Here is a 16,383-nt window from a genome sequence, read left to right as displayed (position 1 = left end):
ATTTATGAAATTCGATATATGATTTATTTCGTCATTACGCCAGAATCATTGCAACGTGTGAAATTTGAGGAGGTAGAAAATTATTTTTTTCAAATAAAATGAATTATTTACAAATGGCTAGGAACTGTTTGGTTTTAAATCTAAAAGTGTTTGACGCTTTTACAGGATCATTTGTCACAACATGATATTTAGTCTTAATATTGGAGGCCGTGGATTTGTATAGGAGCAGAGAGCCATTAAATTTTTTTGAAAATAAATTTCTCAGCGAAATCCATTTGTGCGTTCGATTTTTGACTTAAGGTGTTTAGAAGTATTAAGAAGACGCTAGAACTAATAGACGGGCAGAAAAGAGCGAAACTTATTAAGCACATTTTTTTTTTCAATTTTTGCTCGAAATGTGGTAAAAAAGAAGTAAAAATCAAAACAACTTGAAAACCAAGTCAACAAGGAAAGTGATAAACAACAAACACGCTTTCAAAAAGAATGTATTTTAGTAGTTTTGAAGTATAAAGCGTTTTGTATTTGTACATTGCATGCTAATTAAATTTCAACGAAAATATTAATTTTGTATATAGGAGTAATAAAGAAAACAACAACAAGAATAACAAAAAAAAAAAAATAACAGGAAAAAAAATAGCATATTGGTTAACGTTTTATTTGAATACTTTGGAGTCTTTATATACGCTTTTATTTGTTGTTATTTACGCAAATGTCAACATTGATTTTGTGTATTGGGAAATACCCGACATATTTTTTGAAGATTAAAAATTTTTTTAATTTTTTATTTTTTTTTTTTTTATTATATTCTTGCTATTTTTATATTTATTTACTTTTATTTTAAGCGTATCAGTTAAAATTCTTAGTAAAACGACGACTATACAAAGTTCAAAATAATTTTTAGTGATTCACACTCGTCATCGTCGCATTGTTTATTGTGTTGTACGGAAATGCCATTCATTTTTTTATGCTCATACATTGCTATTTCTTATAAAGTCCATTGCTTTAAGAGCTCATAAATAGTTTCGGTAAGTATGTAAGGTATGTACACAAGTATGTATAAGATATTTTTAGATTTTTTTGCTATTTTTGATTTGTCGTATAGCTTATCGCTCTATAAAAACATAAATTATTTTTATACAAGAGTGGAAATGCCATAGTGTTCATACAAGTACATAATCAATGTTTAACTGTACATAATGATTTAGACTTAAGAACTTATAAATTATAATTGCTATATTTAATTTAATTTACTTAAAATCGAGTAATTAATAAATTAAAATTTCTAAAGAATTTTCTTATCAATGAAGCGGATGAATTTCAACCCAATTTATAATTGAAAAATGCTTATTGTATTTTGGATTGGAATTCGGAGTCAAAATATTTTTTAAAAAAATTTTTAAACAATAAAATTAAAATTATTATAGCTATAAGGTAGCAAAATTATTTTTGGAATATCTTTATTTTATTTGGGTAAATTTCAAGGTTATTTCGGATTTTCCGATGAATTTTTATCATCATAAAGCACAAGCAATTAATCGGAGCTATTTTTGGGGATTTTAGTGGAAAAATTTAAGTACCAAGTTTTAGATGACAAATTGGTTTTTTAAATTTACTTAGAATAAACAAAAAATTAATGTTGCAATTTAATTTCAAAAAGTAATTTCCCGTTTAAACCAAAATTTCTTAAGCAGTTCAAAACATATAATTATTAAGCCCATTCTGCACCTCAATTTTTCTGTTATCTTTAATCACATTCATATCAGAATTCTCTGGGAATAATATTACTTATATTTTCAATTAGATTATGTCATATCTCTCGACATATTCCTACGTATGTATATAATGCCATGTAGGAATGTTAACAATACACTGACTGCACTTTGAATATGTCATTGTCGCTCATTTAATTCGTTACACTGCGCTACACTCACTTAGTTTATTCACTCTTGCTACGTAAAAATATAAGATACAGAATGAAGTCCCAGCACTTTTAAGTATACGTAAAAGAATAGCTTATATGTATGAGCACTAAACTAACCATAATTATCACAAAATCTTGCATTACTGACGTCGGAATCGTAAGCAACTTGTTTGGGCTTTGATAATGAAATTTCAAGAATAATATTGAAGAAATGAAGAAAAAGAGATTAGATTATATTCGATGAGATATTAGAGAATTGGATGACATTAAATTTTTTAATAAAATATTTCGATTTAATTCCAATCATTTAGATAACAGTGGAATTATCAAAAGTATATAGGTAATGATTAAAATTGTTAATTACTTTTATCATAAATATTTATAAGATTTCTTTGAAATCTAATAAGGTTTGCTCGTGCCAAAATTTTTGTTGCCTTTAAAAAAAATATTTATAATTCTATTTGATATTTGAAAATTAAATTGTCCAATCTGCTTAATGTTAGAGATCTTATTAAATCTCTCGTTATCTAAATTATTTTTTTGAAAAATTCAGTTATTCTGACAACTCCTTCAATAGCTTTTCATATTGGATGAAATTTAAAATTTAAATTCGTATAACAAATTCTAAATGCCATGTAAGATCGAAAAACAGAACTTCTTTAAAATAATTTTAAAAAAATTCGATTATGTTTTGTGCTTTAAATAAAAAATATGACCCTATAAATTTTAAAAAGCCTACATTCCACACTAAATTCTTCGTTTTCTTTTGATATTTTTTTTTGTGTTTAGGTATCCTTTTAAAAAACACATGCCGCTTGTGATTAATTTTCAATATTTCCGGAACAAGGATATAGAATTATCAACTTTTTATAATATGGTAGTCTACTACTTTCCATTTTGAATAAATTATAAATTTTTTTTTTGAAAATAAAAAGAAAATTTTCAGAAATTTTTTTTTTATTTGTTTTTAACTAATAAAACTCTCATTTTATCGAAAAGGACATTTTTATTATTATTTATTTCATGAACACATTTTCAAGTACAATAATAATAACCTCAGTGTATACCATAAATAAAAATTTATGTTTATAGAAAATTTATATGGTTGCCTGTATGTATGTACGAGTAAAAATATTTGCAGTATGGTAAAAACATTATTCCCGTTTTTAGCGATTTGTATTAAGGGACAGCGTGTAACAAAATAAAAATTAAGTAATTTTTTGAGAGAATCACTCTCCTGAAGAGGTAATTGTTGAAATCATCAATTTGCTTCGTTGGTTGTCAAATAATCCGATGTCGATGCTTTCACTGTGGCCAACTATCCTGTGCCATAGTATGACAATAGTTTTTTTTGTCAATTTTCGCTAGAATATTAAATGGCATTCCGTTATCGGAACTATTTTTTTTATTTCTATCAAATAATTATATAAGACATAGGAGGTGGTAAGGGCTGGAAACTTGAACTAAACCCATAGGTCCGAATCCGCTTTCGTGTTTTCGACCATCTATGTTGTCTATTTTATATCATTCTTTGGCGTTTTTAATTTGAAGCTGTTTTTAATTCATAAACTCCTGTTTCTGTTACATAGTTTGCGTTAGGTCAAATATTTGCTAGAAATCCAGCAAATATTTGTTCGTTCAATAGTATGTCTGGTAGTAGTAGTTCTCCTCCCATATTGATTCCCTTGCGAAAACAAATAGTTTAGGATTTGATATTTCATATAATGATAGCTCGACATTTCAATACTAAGATCGCTATATTAAGATAGGCACTATATACCACAAATGGTACACCTAGCATATGATATATTGAATTGCCTAAATTTAAACATTATATTTGTACATAAGAAAAAACTCGGAACATAAAAATCCAACAAAAAATATTTTTTCCTTTTATTTTTACATTAAGTCAGAATGTAGTTTAAGCGTAATCATATAAATAAAATAAATATTACAAATTTATATAAAAATTATACTATAGAGTCATGTATGTGTGTATGTATGCGTATGTATGAATGCATTTTAATGGTTTTTCAACGGTTTTTTTCGTACTTAAAATTCGTTTTCTTCGTCTAAAAATTGTGAAAAGAGTCAAAAATTGGAAGACATTAAAAAAAGAACATAGTAAACATTCTAGTACATGAAATTTTGGAAAAAACAAAGAAAACAAAAAACCCAAATATAAATAAACTAAAAGGAATCCTTTCTTTCAAGGATTTACAAACAAATCTGTTATACAACAAATACACAAAAGTAATAACAATAATCATAATCATGAAAATACACAAGAAAAACTGAATAAATCGCTCGTCCTAAATGAAAAAAAAAAAATTTGCTTTCTAGAATCAAAAATTCTGCATTGCAGTAGGATTTTCACAAACATTTTCTCAAATCATCACATAAATCGAGGATTTTTCCTAATTTATTTATTTTTTTTTTTTTTGTTTTTTACGTTATTTTTATTCTTTATATTGTAAAAACATCTTGTATTTTTTTTTCTTTTCTTCTTTATTTTTTTTTCCTGCTTTTTTTTCATTTTTAGTACATATATATTTAATTTATTACAAGGATAATTGCTGAGGAAAAGTAGAGCAAATGAGCAATATGGCACTCTTTATATATTATGAAGGAAAAGTTCAAGAAAAAAGAATGTTTAAAAAAAATTTATAATCGATTTTACAAACTATTATAAAATACACTCTTATATATTGCTCTTCCGATTATTTATGATTGAAATTATTGAATTCTGAAGATAATTTCGGATAATTAGGGAGTATAATCAATTTATCTACATTGCAGTCCATATCCTGAAAATTAAGTTCCCATTTTCCCAAAAAATCAAAGAGAGAGGCGGATATAGTTTAGAGGAAACCGTGGGCAAAGCTTCCTCTATACTTCGAAGAATGTAAAACGGCCAAAATTCAAACGATGATAGGATATTGACAAGCACGAACAATTTATTATTATGCAAAATTTTTGGTTTTCTGACATCTACAGGGGCTGCTGGAGCTGGATGGGAAGAGTAAGCTCATCCTTTTCTAGATATTCAGGCACTTGGGCTTGTGAATCATTTCTGAAAAATAGAAAACCGATATTTTATATAGGAATGGGGTGATCACCGGAGACTATTTGTGAACTTTCTAGATGCTACAGGAAAGTCATTTAGGGGAAACCGGAGATTTGTGGTAAATGCTTAATAGTGGGATAGAGTAAGCTCTTTTATATTCCAATAAAAAATGGAAAATTTTTACAGTTTCGTTTCCTACCATTTACTAAGATTAACTATAATTTTAATAGTGTTTTGGTAATTATGGAATATTTTGTTAAAATTCATTTTTATTTCATAATTTAAGATTTCTGTGAAATAAATACAAAAAATTTTGTAGAACTTCACACCAGAGTTCATTAGAATTTGCTTATGACATTTACTATTCCTACGCTATTCAAAAATTTAAAATGCGTTCAATTGAAAGCGTTCCAATTATTGTTGAAAGTTAACTGTAGTTTTGCATGTTTAGCATGTTCACATCTTTTGTGTATAAGTTATTGAAAATAATTTGTTTTCGTTTTTATATAATTAAATGAATAAATATTTAAATGAAGATTAAATAAATGAGGACTATAATTGACACACTTAACTAACTTCTTAAATACACATGCACTTCAAATTTTTTTATCGACACTAATAACAAATTAAAATACAGAAAAAATAATATTCTAGGCACACAATATCTTCACAATAGAAAAAAACACCGGTGCTCAGTTAAAGAATGCTCTGAACACTTCATTTTAAACAGTTTTCTCAGAGCTCTTTATAAAAATTTTATTCAAATAAAATTCTTATTAAATGTTACACCACATGGTATACCGCATTAATACCAAAACAAAAAGTACCTGTATGATAAGTTGAGTCACTTGAACTAATCATCGTATATTACTAGAAGAAGGAAGACAAAACTTTTGCAACACTAAAAATTTCATTCAAATAATCTTGATAATGTCTGCAGCATAATTTTAATTTCAACCAAAACATTTCAATAATTTATGTGATTCTCATATTTCAATGTGATATTTCCAACTTATCACTTCCCCCTCCTGACATATTTGTATACCACACTCATTTACATTAATATTTTGCGTTCATAATATAAAAACAAATGAACATTCTGTACCCAATATATACACTTATGATCGCTTATAAATTATGAAGAAAAATTAAGACTTAATTTAAAACTATTTTGACATATTATGTATGTATTATATATATGTACATTTATGTATGGAAGTGCGTATTAATATTCTCATATTTGCACACACAAACGGACGCTTATATAAATAATATTCTGTGTACATAATTATTATCAGTACATATTTTACGCATTGTTTACGTATCGCTGTCAAATATAAATAGAACAAAAAAAACGTTAAATCTACAGATAAAAAATTTAAGAATGAATGGAATACAAAAATAAAAACAAAAACCAACAATGAAAATGAAATTTGTTTTTAATGAAAATGCTAAACGCTTTTAAAATAAAACGCTCTCGGGCTCGAGATGAAAATAAGAACGAAATTTTTTTTATTATCAAAATATAGTTGAACTACACAAACATACAAGTGTAATTGTATGTATGGATGAGATTATGTAAAAATCTACTTGCAGTTTTTGATTTGTTTTTGTTATAAAATAAATTTTTATTATTTATTTTTGAAGTGCGCCTTATTTAATTTTTTCGATTACACTCAAATAATATTTAATTTCATATTGTTAGCCTTATTATTAAGATGTTTGTATATGTACATATACATCTATATATCAGCCACTAAATTCAATTGAATTGCATATATCCGCTTTTCTTTAGTGTGTTGTTATGGCCACCAAAAAATTCAAAATTTTCTTTAAAATATAAATTAATTTTTATTTAATAATATTTTCAGTTTGAATGTTTGTTTGTTTGTTTGTAAATAAAATCTTTACTATTCCCATATAACATTTGAAGTATATCAATGAGAATATTTTAGGTTCGGTAATAATCTACACGAATTTATGTGAATTAATTGAAAGTGAATATAGAATAAATATACAAATTTTCTGAGAGGAATTCTCTAGAATTTGAAATTGTCATTGTGATAAGATTAGATTGTTGGGCGAATTTCGGGGTATTTTTATTATATTTTTTTATTATTAAAAAATTATTAAATAAATTCTGGTAATGTTATACAATTTTTTGATCAATGTTATATGGACACAATCAATTTAAATAATTTAATTGAATTCGAATTGATTTATGTTGATAGATTAAATTAAATTAATTTTAATGTTTTATTAAATTCTATATGATTATCAGAATAACAATAGGACTTGTTGTTCTCCGACAATTTTTAAATAAAAAATTCTTTAAAGTGCGTACGAGAGTCTTTTACAAAATCTATTGCTGTCGATTGTTCGTATAAAGCTTCGCCACAATCTAATTAAGATATTAAGAGACAAAATTACTGTCTTACAATTACTATATCGAATTAGGAATATCGCTAATTTCGATACATAATTTCGGGCGCTATTTTGTTGTTGTAAAGCAATACGCCTTAATGTCATCATCATCATCATCTCAGCTAAACAGTCTTATGTGAATCTCTGCTTCTGCTACTACTGCTTGCCCCTGAAGATGCAAGTACATGGGATATCTGTAGTTTTTAGTGTTATACACCTTAACAATCTCCCTTTATTATTTAAATTTGTTCATTTGAAAGCAGGCTAGACTTAACGTTACCTTGTGGTCGAAAATTTTACGCTATCAGTTTGTTTGTCACCGCATAGTTTTTAGGAAACTAAATTTCTTATATTATTCTGCATGAAAATTTTGGAGCAAATAATTGGCAGAATTAAACCCCATAACATTAAAATTCTAATTTCGAAACAAAAAAAAAATTTCAATCCATTGATGCAAAAAGCCACCTGGGAAAATAGTTTAAAATTTTATTATCTATTAGTGTGTGTGTCTGTGTGCTTGTTCACAATATTCTTATTAAATATTTTTTCATTTTTTTTTCATCTCAAAAGAAAAGATAGCGGCAAAAATTGTTTTGTTGAATTTTTTTTTTCATTTTTTATGACGGAGTTATGATTATTTTTTTTTTTATTTTAAATTTTGATGACTTAATCATGATGATTGTGCATAAAATATTAAACGAAATCAAAAAAAAAAAAAAGAAAAATAAAATCCAAATAAACATTTTGTTTTTTTTTTTTTGATATTTCATAATATTCTTCATCTTCATTAAGATTTCGAAATTTTCGGTTTCTTCGTTTTAAAAAAGAATTTTAAAAGTTTTAAATTTAGATTTCAAAATAATAACGCACTTAATAGATAAGATTTTTAACAAGAGAATATTTTTCAGATGCTCACACACTCTCAATGTTAATCAGAAACATTGGGTATGGGTATGTGTGAGTGCGCGTATCTCTCGTATATTTGTAGATAAGTACAAAATATTTTTTTAATACAATGAAAACGGAACTGCGACGTAATGATTACAATAATTTTAAAATAGAGAATAAAAATTTTAATATCCTTGATTGATGCTTTTGAACTGAGAATTTTAAATATTTTATTTTGCTGTTTGTTTGCTTGTTTGCTAGTTGGGTTTGTTTTGATAAACGATCATTAAAAAAATTATTTTATTTTTTCACTTCGTCATTTTAATTTTGTAAACAAAATAGTTAAAAGAGGTTGAATTCGTTTTTAAAGAGAATTTTTCAATTGGTCATTTTAGAAAATTTTTTCAAGTTGTTTTGTACAAAAATTTTTTATTTTGATAAAATTATATAGATTATATAATTTATATAGAATCTTGGGAAATCCCATTAAAAATAAAGTGGTTTTTTAAAAAAAAAATTTAACGTCAATTATAATGCATTTTTTTTATTGTTATTTAAATCAAAAAATACAGTAAAGGATTATTAGAAGGATTATTAAGATAACATAAAAGTCTTGTTGGGATTTTAATAATTTTTTTTTGTAAATAAAGATTAGTTTACAAGAGAATAGGAAATTTGAGGTAAACAAATAAACAGGGTATCGTGTAGAGAATGTATGGATTTGTGTCAAGTATAAAATATTATATTGACGCATAATGGAAATGTCATAAACCCAAAAATTTCAAAATATGGGAAGAGAAGATTTGAATATCAATGATTATATCAACGGAATATTGTATTTGTTTCTATTTCAATTACACTCTGCCAGTCTTTATGCAGTCAATAAATAATAAAGTCAAAAATTAAAAGTATATCTTATTCCATTAACAGACTATTGTCAACTTTAAATCCACAGTGCTATGTTTCATGTTTGATGTTTTACTTCTGGTGCGGACCATTATGGCCAGGATATTCCAATTTACCAGTCTTTGAGAAACAAAAAGAAAGTGAGAAAGCCTTAAGATGCAATTGTTAATGCATGCAAAACACCTCATGCTCTAGTAAGACTTTTTATTTTAACTCACTAACGTTTTCTCATTAAAATTTTTGTTCAAACTCTAACATTTAATGGAAACATTTGAACAAACTCAAAAAAATTTAAGCTCCATCTATTATCACAATAATAATAAGAATGTCAATTATTCATATTGACGAAACACAATAAACAAAATCCAAAAATAATAATATAATAACAAATTATGTACTGAAATTTTTGATAAAAAAAAAATGTAAACATTATTAAACTTTGGAATCGTAAAAAACTAAAAAAGAAAACAAACAATAATAATAAAAAACAAATAATTCAAATAACTGAAAAAAAGAAAAAAACAAATAAAAAATTAAACAAAAAGAAAAAAGAAAATTAACTAGAATTACGCAGTTTCAACCGTAATTATTATTGTATTACTGTTGAGTTTTAAGGCGGAGAGAGAGCGAGAGACAATTAATGCCATCTCACAGCACAATACTGTTGCTGTACTAGAATTAAATCTCAAATAATTCAGGCTATAAAAGAAAAATATGTGTAAATAATAAAGCACTGCGATTAATTTCAATGATTTGGATGCGATATGAATATTAAGTAGATCGAAAAAGGGGGAAAAAATTAATCACTGATGTTTTTGAATCAAATAGCAGCTACTTATTTTTAAAATTGCATAAAAGAAAACATAATTGTCTTATTAACCCATTAATGGTCAAACGAGTAAGTGTTATATCAAAAATTAAGTTTAAAAAAGCACCAACCAAAACATGCAAGCTAAAATAAAAAAATCTGATGTGAGTAGCACAGGATCGGCCGCAATGTGTCTTGCCTAGGTTACCGAAAGTGCATTTACTGCTGAGATATTAGCTCTTGAGACATTTATTGTCGAAAAATTTACTGTTAAGACATTTACTGTTGAGACATTTACTGCTGAAACATTTACTGTTAAGATATTTTTGGTCAAGACATTTACTATTATGGCATTTACTGTCATGACATTTTTGCTGTTAAGATGTCGTCAAAACATCAATATATTTGGCTTTTGAAGAGATCTTTCAATTTTTATACGATGAAAGCATTGTACTTATCAATTTTACATAATTCCTCAAACAAAATCCGCTTTCAATAACACTTATACAATTTGTATACAAACATCTTATTACATACGCTCACTTTTACTCTGCTATCATTCTACCATCACTCAATATCAATGTTATTATTTGATTTGAATATATTTAGATTGTATATCAGAAATGCATACATATGTCAAAGTCGTAGATGACATTTACTTATATTGTAGGTACAATACACATACCTAATCCAAATCAATTTCTTCTTATTATCTTTTAATGCAGGTATAAAAATACATTAATTTGTTAAACAAAATTAAAGATAAGCTAACACACATAATTATCGTGAAATACATTGTACAAATTTTTTGGATAAACAAAATCAAATATACTTTGATTGATTGTTTACAATAAAATTATTATTACATTTTTACAAATTCTTATGACATTTTAATGACATAATTCAACATTTTAATTTTTTTTTTTCAATAATTCAAATGATAAGATTTGTTGGATTAATTTGAGCATTGAACGTGTTTCATGCATATTTACATTTAGGGGTGATACACTGTAATATCTGACATGTTTGTTGCATTATCTTGAATAAATTTAAACAGTGCTTTTAAGCCATAAATTTAAAGATGAATCATCTAAGAGTTAAAAACAAAATTATTAAAGTGACCAAATTTAAATATGTTAAAACAAAGAAATTTTCAATAACCAAACAAAACAAGAAAATGACAAAACAAAAATTACAATTAAAACTAAAGTTATTTAATTTGTGCTAATAATTGAGTGCGGTGTGTGTATGTGTTTTTCGTTTAATTTCATTCATAATTTTTTTAGTGGTTTTCTTTGTGCTTTCTATATGGAATCAAAGTTCATTTCAAAGAAAATAAAAACAAATAATAAATATGAGCAAATTTTGTTATTATTGAAAATGAAGTACTAAAACTGCTCTTAACATGAAACAGAAATACTACAATTATATAATTTTCTGATTTAATAATAGGCAATTAATGTTAGAATGACAGTCTACGTTATTTCATGATCTATAAGAGCAAATTGAAAATGTAACCATAGAATTTCAATAAAATCAGAATCAAGAGCGTGCTATATGAAATTGAATATGAAAGAGAACTCTTTTGAGTTCTCAGCCGGAGTCCTTTGAAGAACAGCCCATTCTAGGCGTCAATGTGAGCAGTTTCAATAAAATAAAATTTATAGACCTGATTTATATAAAATTTGGTTAATTTCTCGAAACGTATAAGAGAAACTAGTTTTCCCATGAGCGGAAAAGGAGAAATCTACTCGCATATACGCATGACAGTTTACTGCAATTCACTTGTCAAACTATTTTCTGTATTAAAATTTTATAATTTACTAAAATGAATAAAAGTGCGTTGTCCAAAATATAGTTAAATAATCTCACTAATTATTTTATAGGTAAAACAAATAAATAATCTAGGGTTTATACCCTAATCAATGCTAAAGATAAATTTATTTCAACACTTTATTATTATTATTTTAAATACATACATACTTGAATATAGAAATTTTTATTATTCATAATAATTAATCGTAATAAAATTTCATAAACAAAAAAAAAGTTACTTTGAAATAAAGTTATTAACTTAAATTAAGTGAATATGAAAAATATTGGACGTGTGTTCTTAGAACGTGCCGTGTAATTTAATAATATTTGACCATTTATAAGTCAATAAACTCATTTACAAAAAAATGAAATAAAAACATTGTGTTTTTGTTTTCAAAAGAAGCAAAAAAGAACAAAAACTGTTTTTAAATCACATAAATTAAATGAGGAGCAAAATTATGTGCTTGTATGTTAAAATATTGTGACCATGCTTATCTAAATAGTTTAAGTGTTGTCATTGCACTCCGATTAAAGTACAGCTATTAAAAAACTTTTTAAAAATTTGTCAACATTTACACATGGTCAGGCAATTCGAGTGTTGAAAACATAATTATTAATTGGAAAACTAAGTGAGGTAACAGCAGCTACTCAGTTTCACCCTGTCTGCTTTCCTCATAAATTTACTTCCACATAAAAGCAGAAATTTCCTTGGATGTGATTGGCGACTGGTGTATGACATTATAAAATTTCAATTTACAAAATTTTAATTTTAGTTAATAATTGGTGCTTGTTGAAAATAAGCACATCCTTTTCAAGAAATTATATGAGAATAAACTTTATTTCAAAATGTTCAATTTGCTATAGATGGCGTGTGGACTTGCAAATTAAAGTCAAATATAGAAGACATGGAAACTGCAACATCAATCAACCTTTCAAACATGGAAACTGAATCAATTCTTCTTTAAAATTTAAAAAAATCTTGCTTTAAGTCTTGTTTATGCAAAACAAACTTATAGTCGAATGAATTACAACAACTACAACTAACAAAATACCTTGTATGACACAAGAAATTTTTAAATTCTTAAATTTTTTTATTTTTATTTTATTTTCATTTTTTTTTTGCCAATGTTTCATAAAGTGTTAAATTGTCAGATTTTGTGTACATTTTTGTACTTTTCGGGATTTTCGCGTATTATCACTCAATTTAAACTGTTCTCCTCGGTTGTTTTTTTTTTTGTGTTATTTTGTTCTGTTCGTTGTTGTATGTTGCTGATGTTTTGTATAGTGTGGTTGTAAATTGTTGTCATTATTCTCTTTTAATCTTTTGTATACAATTAAAGAAATCAAAAAAAAAATTTGTGAATGAATTGTTTTGGCAATTTTTATTTATATCGTTTGTAATAAATTTTATGGAGGATTAGCAAAAAAACAAAAAAAATTAAAAGAATGACATTTAAAATGTCAAATGAATTATATACAATTTTAAAATTAACAATATTACTTCTTTGACAGATCTCGGTATACAATAATAATAATAATAATAATAAAATAAAGGATTAATAACAGCATTCACAATAAATAATTAATTTTTGAATTATTTTAATTAGTAAAATTTTTTATTGCATGCAGAGAACGCTCTGTTATAAGTATGTCGTTGAATTGAGAAAAATAATAATAAAAATAATTTACGATATAATTACGTTTAAAAAAAAAAGCATCAATATTTATTATTTTTATTGTTAATATTGAAAAATTAAGAAAACAAAAAATTAAAAAATAAAATATTGTTTTTTTAGCTTTTTATTTTCTGGGATTTATGACAGGTGAAAAAAATAAAGACTTATTTTTTTGCCGAAAAACAAGAAAAAATTCAAGTTATTTACCGCGAAATGTAAAATATTAATATTATACGTATAAAAAGTAAATAAACAACAATTAACCATTTTTTATTTTCTTTGGGTTTTCGCGTTATTGTTTTTGGGTCATCAAAATAAAAATTTTTTTTGTATACGTAACTGTGTTTACCTGCGAATATTGTGAATTTTACGTGTACGTAAAGTGTATTTTTGTTTACGTCATTATATAAATAGCAGTAGGTTAGGTATACCATAAAATTTATTTACGTTATTATAGGTAGTTTATGAAGTATTTTGTGTAATAATTACGTATAGTATTAAAAATATTAATATTTTCTTATAAATTGGACTAAATAGATAAGTAAACAATTTACTACTGGGTATTATTATATACTTCGTAATAGTTTGAATAATAATTTGAAATAATAAGTTTATTATCGTAAGCGTAATCCTAATTGACTTTATACAAGACAAAAGAATGAATTATTATGCTAAATTTAGGCAATAGCAGAGAACAAGTAGCAGAAGGATGAGAATACGGTCGAGGGGTGAGAATTGAAAATATGAAAGTCAAATGAAAATACTAATCACATAGTGAGAATTGATACCCGACCTTATGTTTGCCTAGAGCGCAAATGTGGTGAAACTAATTATTGAATTACAATGTTAATAAACATGACTCCGCATACCAGGCGCCTTCCGGTTTTAATAAGTCTTCCCGTGAGAGGATCTGGCGGAGATTGGCGGGGACATAGAATCGACCCAAAAGTTGGACGAGGCCTCCAATGATCTCTTTATCCTGCTTAACCCATCCTTTGAGGAAAACTAACAGGTCACGCCACAAAGGGCTAAAAGGGAGGTGCTCTGGTGGAATAGGAAGCTGGCTGGGTTGAAGAGAAGTGTTGGGAGACTCTTCAATATGGCCAAAAAACTTCTGATTGGGAGAGCTATCATAAGGCTCACACAGAATATAATAAAAAGATTCTCAGATATAAGAGAAGGACATGGCGACATTCAAGAGGTCCCTACAGCCTCTTGTCTGCTTATGGCATGCTCCGGAAGGACGATGGTTCTTTCACTGACAATGCCGGGGAGACCGCAATGGTTCTCTTAAAGATGCAATTTCCGGACTGCGAGTTGTGTCAAACAGAATTCCACGGGAATCTACCCCGCCATGTTGCAAGAGAGCATGAAGGACTTGGTTCGGCTCCTAACAGAAATATTCAAGGCCAGCTATTGCTATGGTCACATTCCACAGAGCTGAAGGAGGATGAGGGTGGTATTCATACCGCTCGGCTACGCTGATGATCTGGTCGTCGTTGTGAGGGGCCATCACGATGACGTCGTGGCTGACTGAATGCAGGGTGCCCTGAACATCATACTGCACTGAACACAGGTCGAGGGCATTGGCATTAACCCGGGAAAGGCAGTTATTGTACCATTTACTAGGCGGCGGAAATTTAGTTTGCACCCGATGCTCCTGAGGGGCACAAGTATTGGGCCTTCTAAGGAGGTCAAATATCTGAGAGTAATCTTGGACCACTCAACTGGAGGCTTCATTTTGATGGAGTCATCGTTAGGGCCACCTGGGCTCTATGGGCTTCGACAAAGCTATATGAAGAAACGTGGTAGTCTCGTCTGATGTAGTAGGATCTAGGCTGCTGAAAAAAAAAATGTTAATAAACAAGATTGCAAAAGTGTGCATCCTTGAATACTTTGAATCTAACTCGCCGTTATAGATCTTAGTATTCTAAATTAAGTTTTTAAAATTATGAATATAACAGTTCTATACTTTAAGAAGCTTCAGTGTTTACATTATTCTAATACAAATACAGAGAATATTTAATATTCCCTTAGAACAATCAAATCCTCAACTCATAGTTCAACAAAATTTTAATGAATTATCTGTTCAATACCGTCAATAGAATTCAAAAGTTCAATACAAATTACAACATCAATCAGAGTTCAATCTAATTATCATCAAATGCTCTATATATATAGATGTTTAAATTGCAAACCAATATGAAAGAAAATTAAAAAAAAAAAAACAAACAAAAGAAAGACAAAAATTTAAAATTAAAAATTAACCGCTTTCAAATAGGTCTTTCAAATTGAACTTGAAAAGTTTATCAACATATGAAACATGCTGCACATAACCAAGGCCAAGGTCAATCAATTATTTTATATTATAGGCGATTGCCCTTCAATTTATGCAAAAACGAACTGTTTATAAATAATATTTTTGCTTTAATGATTTTTCTAAATAAACTTGGTGTTTTTGTTTAGTAGAAGCTAAGCATTCTGTTTATATTTTGTTGAATATTTTGAAGGTTAGATTAAAACAAATTTCATTCCAAGCTCATTCAACTTATTTTCATTTTTGTTCTTTTTTTGTTCACTTAAGTTATCGTTTAATTTTTTCATATACACGCGTGCATTTCCATAATAAGAAGTAAAAATACTGTTTAAATATAAAAATAAATGCAAAGGTACCTGTTTAACTGTAGGGTATTAGAGATAGCGGTTGAGATATGGGGGGGTTTTACTATATTTAATATTTTTAAATTTGATATGGAATTTATTATTATTGTGAGAACTTGTTTTGCCATCCGGTAATAAATTATTAATTATTTCAAACATTCCCCATTTTAATTAAATTACAGATTTCTTTGTGAGTGGAATATTCTCAAAATTCGAA

Source organism: Condylostylus longicornis, unplaced genomic scaffold (assembly GCF_029603195.1).
Source record: "Condylostylus longicornis isolate FDR11 unplaced genomic scaffold, ASM2960319v2 ptg000084l, whole genome shotgun sequence".
Taxonomy (NCBI): Eukaryota; Metazoa; Arthropoda; class Insecta; order Diptera; family Dolichopodidae; genus Condylostylus; species Condylostylus longicornis.
This window is presented reverse-complemented; position numbering follows the sequence as displayed.